Genomic DNA, 9,105 nt, shown 5'->3' on the forward strand with positions numbered 1-9,105 from the left:
TGCGGGAATAAACAAAGCCGAACACGTAGATGCGGCGAGCAGCTGACTTCTGGCTGGAGATTTGAACAGCCCGCTTTCCCGAAATTGCAAAAATTGCAATTCTGCACAAGAAATCCACCGCAGAAAGCATAAACCTTCTGAAAATGATCATTTTGATCAGATTAACTCCTCAGATTGACATGTGGCTGCACTTTTTGGTGCAAGGAGTCCATGTTTTGGTGGGGGGGGGGCGGGTTGGGAGGAAGGAAGTGCCCCAGAGTCTCCAAATTCCTGTTCCTGTCCAGCAGGCTCCTCCCAGTGCTTTGTCCATGTCCTGGTCACTTTTGATTTGGATCTGGAGCTGGAAGGATTACTTTTTGTGGCTGCTGCTGGATATTTGTATTTGAGGACTTTTTGGACTTTGGAGTTTGGATCACTTTTGGACTTTAGATTTTACAAGTAAGTTGGTGTTGTTTGTTTGGGGCATTGCAGTTGCTGCAACTACAGTTTTATAACTTTTTTCACAACTTTAAAAAAATATATATTGTCGGTAGCCACAGTATCCACTAGGCCCAGGGTTAGTCATGGGTGCATGATACAACTGTTTCGGTGATTTTTTTTTACTTAATTCTCATTTATGTCATGGAATTTTAGCTCACTGGTATATGTTGATTTTTGTAAAATTTTTGGGGTGCCTGTAAAGCCTCACTAGTCAGTAGGCCCAGGGGTAGTGAGTGGTGCATGGACCAAGTCTTTCTGTGGGGTGTCTTTAATTTAGACATCATTGAGGGCATGGATGGCATTGGATTGTGGGGATTTTTGTGTGTTTTTTTACTTTTTGGGTTGTTGTTAGGGCCTGGCCATGTGGGTGGGGGCCATTTAGAGGCCTGGTCCAGGCAGGGCCTGGCCATGTGGCTGGGGGTCAAGGGCCCATTTTGAAGCCAGGCAGTGTGCTCAGGCCTGAACCCAGTTTGCCTTGTTTTCTTCCATTAGGCCCAGAGGTACTCAGTGGTGCATGGACCAAGTCTTTCTGTGGGGCGTCTTGAATTTAAACATCATTGAGGGCATGGATGGCATTGGATTGTGGTGATTTTTGTGTGTTTTTTTACTTTTTGGCGTGTTGTTGGGGCCTGGCCATGTGGGTGGGGGCCTTTTTGAGGCCTAGTCCAGGCAGGGCCTGGCCATGTAGCTGGGGATGAAGGGCCCATTTTGAAGCCAGGCAGTGTACTCAGGCCTGCACCCAGTTTGCCTTGCTTTCTTCCATTAGGCCCAGGGGTACTCTGTGGTGCATGGACCTAGTCCTTCTGTGGGGCGTTTTGAATTTAAACATCATTGAGGGCATGGATGGCATTGGATTGTGGGGATTTTTGTGTGTTTTTCGACTTTTGGGGTGTTGCTGGGGCCTGGACATGTGGGTGGAGGCCATTTTGAGGCCTGGTCAAGGCAGGGCCTATCCATGTGGCTGGGGGTCAAGGGCCCATTTTGAAGCCAGTCAGTGTGCTCAGGCCTATACCCAGTTTGCCTTGCTTTCTTCCATTAGGCCCGGGGGTACTCAGTGGTGCATGGACCAAGACTTTCTGTGGGGTGTCTTGAATTTAAACATAATTGAGGACATGGATGGCATTGGATTGTGGTGATTTTTGTGTGTTTTTTGACTTTTTGGGTTGTTGTTGGAGCCTGGCCATGTGGGTGGGGGCCATTTTGAGGCCTGCTCCAGGCAGAGCCTGGTCATGTGGCTGGGATTCAAGGGCCCATTTTGAAGCCAGGCAGTGTGCTCAGGCCTGTACCCAGTTTGCCTTGCTTTCTTCCATTAGGCCCAGGGGTACTCAGTGGTGCATGGACCAAGTCTTTCTGTGGGGTGTCTTCAATTTAAACATCATTGAGGGCATGGATGGCATTGGATTGTGGTGATTTTTGTGTGGTTTTTTTAAACTTTTTGTGGTGTTTAACTGATGTTCCTCTGGCTTCTATTGCTTTTAGGTGCACAAGAGAACCACCAGTTCCAGGAAGAAGTCCTGCAGCGGTGTGTGCAGCACAGCGTCACGTGACGTCACGTGTGGCCACAAACAAGACAACTATGCAACTCGTGCAACTGCGGCCTGCTGGTCTGACGTCTGAAGAAGATGGGCCCAAAGAAAGGTGGCCGTAGCGCCTCAGCGAAAAAAGTTGCCAGGGCCACTGCCAGTAAGAAGGAGCAGAAGAAGCAAGTGGCACCACCTTCCAAGGAGACTGGTGTGCCCACCGACACCTTTTTTGGGAAAAAAAACTACGCCTGCAGCAGCAGCGGTGTCCACCGGGGACCAAGCTGGAAGCATCACCTCCACTTCATTGGGCTCAATGCCACTGCGCCAAGTTAGGTCCAAGACCATGAGAGCTGCTGAGGCAGCCACTTTACTTTTTCAATCACCATCGACCAGTGATGTTGGCTCATCACAAGAAAGTACCATCCAATCAACGCCGAGTGTAACTCAGCTGACGAGTGTTCAATAACCACAGCCACAACGACAGCCAAAGGTGCAACTTGTACAAGCGCAAGTACATGGGCAAGGAGAGGTGCAAGTAGAGGTGCAAGGAGAGGTGCAAGGAGAGGCGCAAGGAGAGGCGCAAGGAGAGGCGCAAGTAGAGGCGCATGGAGAGGTGCATGGAGAGGTGCAACTAGAGGTTCATGGAGCGGCACAACTGCCTACAAAGCTTGTTTCTCCAGAAGTAGGGGCACATCAGGAAATTGATATTCAAGCGTTATCATCCGAGGAAGCCACTCCTCCTGATGATGATCCATTGTCTTCCAGATCCCCAACAAGAAAAAGGTCAAGGAGGGCTACTACTACTACTACAAGTTCTTCTTCAAGTCCCCTTTATTCCTATGATCTTGATTGGAACCCAGCAATGCAGTCTGAGAGTGAGGCACGTCATGAGCCAACAAAGGTAGCTAAGCCTAAAAGGAAGGTTCCCGCAAGGCTTCGACTTATGGGTGATGATGACGAACAAGAAGTGTTGTCTACTGCTGCTGATGACCAGGCATCACAGTCATCACTCCAGCCCCAGCGGGCAAGCATCAGACAGACATTTTCACCCTATCCCGAATGGCTGCACGCGGGATGTGGGCGGCGTGGCACTGGTACCACCACCAACGCAGTTAACTACAACACCAACATGACCTACAGCTTCCATATTTTTTTGTCAGAAGGGTCGGCAGGGACCTCCATCCAGCTTGACCACATGTAGTGGTGCTATAACTGAACAACAGAAACGAATTCAGCCACGCCCATCCTCCACTTCATCTGGCATTGAAAGTCAAAGTAGCACATCCACCACCAGCAGACATCACCAGTCCCCAGTTTGGGACTTCTTTACTGTTAGCGAAAAGGCAGAAAACACGCTTGTTGTTCGATTTGTAAAGTATTAGTTAGTCGGGGTAAGCATGGTACTAACTATGGTACCGGAGACCAGAGAGGTCATCTCAAAAAACACCACACTATCCAGTGGGAAGCACACCTAAGTAACATCCAGGAAGCAAAAAGAAAAACAAATCCAAATGTATCCATTGATATTGCATCTGATGATGACGAGGGGGTGATTGTGCTGGGGGGAAAGTCAAGAACCGACCAACATTTTTTCTGGTACACCCAGTACCCCTGGCAGCAGCACTGCAGTGGTAATGCCCACACCCTCTACCCCTGCAACATGTATGAGGCACACTAAGAGTCTGGGAGAGACACTAATGCGAAAAAGTACATCACTGGACCTAACTGGTTTGAAGAAGTCATCATCATCATCACGTAAAATGGTCCAGCCCACCATTAGCAGAATGTTTTGGTCAGAGGCGCCATTTGAACGCAACCACCCAACGGTACGTCTGTATAACGCAAAGCTGGCAAAAATGCTAGCGCTGGACCTTCTGCCTTTTTCTTTTGTGGAAGGGGTGGGTTTTCTAGAATTTTTGGCAACAGTCTGCCCTAAATGGAAGGTTCCTAGCCGGTCCTATTTTGCCAGAGTTGCGGTTCCAGCACTATATCAAGATGTGCTGGAGGTGATTGGGGCAGCTTTGCAGAAGAGGGCTGTTCACCCTATCCACTTGACAACAGACATGCGGACCAGTTGCCAAGCCCTTGATTACATGTGCATCACTGCACACTGGGTCTCTTTTTCAGGGGACAGAGACAAGACAAATGCAGATGTTGCCCCGGACACAGTTTTTCAAGCTACTCGGAAACATGCAACATTAGCCATGTTTGCCATGGAGAAAACTCATACTGCACCTAACCTTTTGGATGAGTTTGATAGGAAGGTCTCTGAATGGATTCATCCAAGAAATCGCATAGTTGGTTATGTTTCCATGGATAATGGCAGTAATATAGTTAAGGCCATGCAGCAAGGTGGCTGTTTCAGAGTGCCGTGTTTGGCGCACAGTATTAACATCGTGGTGCAAGATTTCTTGAAAAATGAAAACACAGTCAGCAAGTTACTGACCACCTGCCAAAGAATCTGCACAGATTTCAGCCATTCTTTTAAGGCCCGGAAGCAGCTGAGGAACATTAAACATGAACGCAGACTGCCAGTCAAAGGACTCATCCAGGAGGTGGCAACACGTTGGAACTCAACCTTTTACATGCTTGAGCATCTGTCTGAGCAGTGCATGGTAATCAATGAGTATGTCTTTCAACTGGGTTCTACTATGAAAGACATGAGGCGAGAGTTGGAGGAATGGAAGCTAGTTGCTAGCCTGACAGACATGCTTCGTCCTTTTGAGGTCTTCACGTTTGAAGTCAGCAGGGAGGACTGTTCTTTGGGCAAAGCTATCCCATTGTTGGTCATGCTAGAGCACCAACTGAAGGCGGTGTCTTAAACGTTCAGAGATTATGCTGAAAAGCAAGACGCATATTAGATGGTGATAGAGGTTATTAAGCCGCCTAGTTGACGCGGAAAGGCTTAAAAACATACATACAGAACAACATTACATTTGTGCCACTATTCTGGATCCACGGTACAAAAAGGCAGTGGCCAGCAAAGCATTCATTCCTTTTGATGAAGCAGATGTTTCAAAGTACAAACATTGGCTAGCTGTGTCAGCCACTCGGTTCGAAAAAGATCGGCAGAAAATTCAAGGAGCCGGCAGAAGTCCAACTGAATCAGCAGGCCATCCCGCGTCAAGTTCCACTTCTGAATCTGTGGCCAAAGGGAGTCACTTTCCCTCACAGCTGTTAACGACACCAGCAGCAACGGTATCCTCATCCTCACCTGCACCAGGCCCAGCCAAAATATTGTCGGAAGCGGATTGGCTAACTCATCAAGGGTTTGCTCGTTCCAGTGCTGCAAAGGCCACAGATGGTACGCAAAGTGGAGCAACCATAGAGAACCTTGAGTCGATGGTGCACGTCTATCTGGATGACCCAACAGAGGTCTTTGTTAATCAGAACCAATTGCTGTATTGGTATAGGAAAAGGCCTCTATGGCCACTGATCACCAACTTGGCTCTAAATTATTTGTCTTGCCCACTCGCAAGCGTGTCTTCTGAACGTCTTTTCAGTGCTGCTGGTGCCAATGTAACTTCAAAAACGACCGCCTCTCGCCCAAAAATGTGGAGAGGTTAATACTGATCAAGATGAATCAGCACTTCATACCACCAGATTACAAAATAAGTGAATGCACGCAGGAAGAAGTGGACACCGACTTAGGTGACTGAAGTTCTTCTCTGTTAGCTGACCTACTCCCGTCTCAATTCATAGAGTTTGAGGACGAGCTCTACTTCCCTGACACCGAGGCCTGAAAATGACTACCTTTTTTTTCGTCCTTATTCACTTTTATTCCTCTGTGTCTATCTTTGTTTTGCAACTTTTACCACAACAAAACTCTCACAACAAGTCCATCAGCGGCACTGTCTTCATCTTATTTTCCTTATTAATTTGAAGGTGCCACAGTCTGCATTCCCGAGGTTCACAAGTTCACAACTCAATCATGCTCCTCTATCCTCCTCCTCCAGACTCCACCTATCCATTTCCCTCAAGGCAGATGGATGGATTAAGAATAATAAAGAAACTTTGTTTTCAAAGACGAGTCCCCTCAAGTGGGACTAAAATTACTGACTGACTACATGCTTGCTGATTGCTGACAGAGTTACTTCTGAAATTGACAGGAGAGGCTGCCCTATGGGCCCTCACTTTCCGAAAAAAATGCGGACAAAAAGTAGAACAGGTAATGAATAATTGAGAAGATGGTACACAGTGGACAGCAATGGCTGTCTGGCTCTGATGAAACCAATTGCTGTTTGTTTTTTTTGTGCATGAAATGAATCATATGTCTTGTCTTAGTTATTATTTCATCTTTTACACAGTATCATGTCTACTACTCTTTTTTTACCTTGTTTAATTCAAATTGTACTTCAAATTCAGGGGCCACTATGTTGCATTTTACAATATGCAAAATGTCCATGTAGTGGGCTCCCGTGCCAATATACCATGATGATTGAATAAATAATATATATTTTTTCTTTACAGTCACTCACTGTGATGGATGGGTCATCAGCGTCGGTTTACAGAAGAACTATGGCCAATTTGTGAGTGGCAAACAGGTAAACCAGTCTACAACAACTACTACAGCAGAACTACATGTCAGTCTATTCGTGGTATGTAGTGGTCGAGGGCGAGGCAGTGAACTGTTGTTGTTATGCCAGGCAGAGTCCACTCAAGACAGCAGTTCATGTAAAATTGGAGCTCTGTGGCTTGCTGCATACAATTAGATATGCTTTATCTGTCTGACAAAGAGCCTAGGTATGCTTCATCAGGTTGCGGCAGGGCCATGCAGACGGTCAAGGCAGGCACCACTGAGTGAAGCATCCTGATGTAGCATACCTAGGCTCTTTGACACAGACAGACAAAGCATATCTAGGAATTAGGGTTCAGTGTGATTTACTAGGGTTTTTGGGTTTAAGTTGGTAGTGTTCCCGTTGAGTCTAGGGCTCAGACTCCTGAAGAAGGGTCCTTTAATTTTGACCCGAAATGCATTGGGTGTATGAAAGATTGGGAAAAAGAATAAATGATGAAAAAATCATAAAATCATAGGATGAACATTATGAACATGTGAATAATGAAAATAAACACTTGAATCATCGGAAAAGTGGAGTATCATTGTGTTGATTACTATTAATATTGAAACCCGAAGGAACAAGAGGTTCCTCATGCTACAGAGTGCTCATCTTTGTGAGGAGTGGTCCTTCTCACTCTACGTTGATGACTTTACAAGAAGCACACATGCTGAATCGAACTGCATTGACCATAATGCCTAGGGGCGAACCCGCTGGTGGGTGGAGCAGTGTGCGACCCCATGGATGACTGTTTTTTAAGGCTCCCTTGAGCCGGTTGAGGTGACAACCTCGGGATCACGCACCTGCAGAGGATCACCATTGGAGAGGTACCAGATCTGTGAACACTTTTGGCAGCCTAAACAGCAACCCCATACGTACGCCTATTCCCTGCTGATGAAGGGTAATGACCCAGAAACACGTGTCCAAGGATGGCCAGCACAACAGTGAACACACTCTGGACTTTACAAGAAGCACACACGCTGAATCGAACTGCATTGACCATAATGCCTAGGGGCGAACCCGCTGGTGGGTGGAGCAGTGTGCGACCCCATGGATGACTGTAGTTCATAATGATGTTGGCAAGGTTTTAGGGGGGTTTGGCGTTCATTGGTCCAGAATTGGTAGAATGTTGGCCTTTTCTGTTGTTTGGCGGGCGTGTGTGATTTGGTGAAAACTAAGTGAAAACTAGTCGGAGACCTTCTTCTTCTTCTTCTTCAAGGAGTGCAGTGGTTAGATTTTGTTCTGCCTTGCTGAGATTCTTGGGAAACGCTGGAACAAGTGTCCAGGTAAGTTTCAAGAGGATCGAAGTAGTGGAAGTGCTGAAAAAAACAATTTGCCATGTTTTGATTATACCAGTATTGCATGTTTTTAGGGGGCTCTTTAGGGGTGTTCTAGATTTGTGGGGGTGGGTCAGGGGGTCTTGGAGCACTGCTGGGAAGGTCTAATTTTGATTGCAAGTAGTTTGAAGAAAATCCATGGTGGAAAAGGGGGGTTTGGGCCTAGTTGCAGACAGCATTTTGGCACAATTAAACTGAGGCCTAGCAGTATTGCGTGTTTTTGGGGGGGGCTGTTTGGGGGAGGTTCTAGGTCTTTGGGGGGTCTGGGAGCACTGCTGGGATAGTCACATTTTGATTGCAAGTGGTTTGAAAAAAATCCATGGTGGGAAAGGGGAGTTAGGGCCTAGCTGCAGAGTGGGTTTTGAGTGATTTTGACTGGTAGGTGGAAAATGTTCTAAGTGTCACATTTTCCATTGTTGCTTTTGGCCTGTTTGGGGGTGTTCTACCTATTTGCGGGTGGGTTGAGGGGTCTGGGGGCATTGCTGGGGAGGTCTAATATCGGATGCAAGTGTTTTGGATAAAATCCATGGTGGAATAGTTATTGCGTTTTTGCTCACTTGCTTGTTTTGGGGGGCTGTTTGGCGGGGTTCTAGGTTTTTGGGGGGGTCTGGGGGTCTGGGAGCACTGCTGGGATAGCCTAATGTTGACTGCAAGTGGTTTGAAGAAAATCCATGGTGGAAAAGGGGGGTTTGGGCATAGTTGCAGAGTGGGTTTTGGCACAATTTGAAGTTAGGGTTCAACCTGGTAGCAGTATCGCATGTTTTTAGGGGGCTACTTGGGGGTGTTCTAGATTTCTGTGAATTGATTCTGGGGTCTGGGAGCACTACTGGTAATGTCTAATTTTGAATGCAAGTGTTTTGAAGAAAATCCATGGTGGAAAAGGGGGGTTTGGGCCTAGTTGCAGAGTGCGTTTTGGCACGATTTGGAGTTAGGGTGAGCACTTTCGCATTTTTTCTGGGGGCTATTTGGGGGTGTTCTACATTTTTGCGACTGGGTTCAGTGGTCTGGGATTACTCCTGGGAATGTGTAATTGTGATTGCAAGTGGGTTGAGGAAAATCCAAGGTGAATTATTATTACTTTTTTTCAAAATTGCATTTCTGCAGAGGGCTACTTGGGAGGGTTCTAGATTTTTGCGACTGGGTTTAGGGGTCTGGGAGCACTCCAGGGAATGTCTAATAATCATTGCAAGTGTTTTGAAGAAAGTCCAT

This window comes from Lissotriton vulgaris, chromosome 10 (assembly GCF_964263255.1).
Source record: "Lissotriton vulgaris chromosome 10, aLisVul1.2, whole genome shotgun sequence".
Classification (NCBI taxonomy): Eukaryota; Metazoa; Chordata; class Amphibia; order Caudata; family Salamandridae; genus Lissotriton; species Lissotriton vulgaris.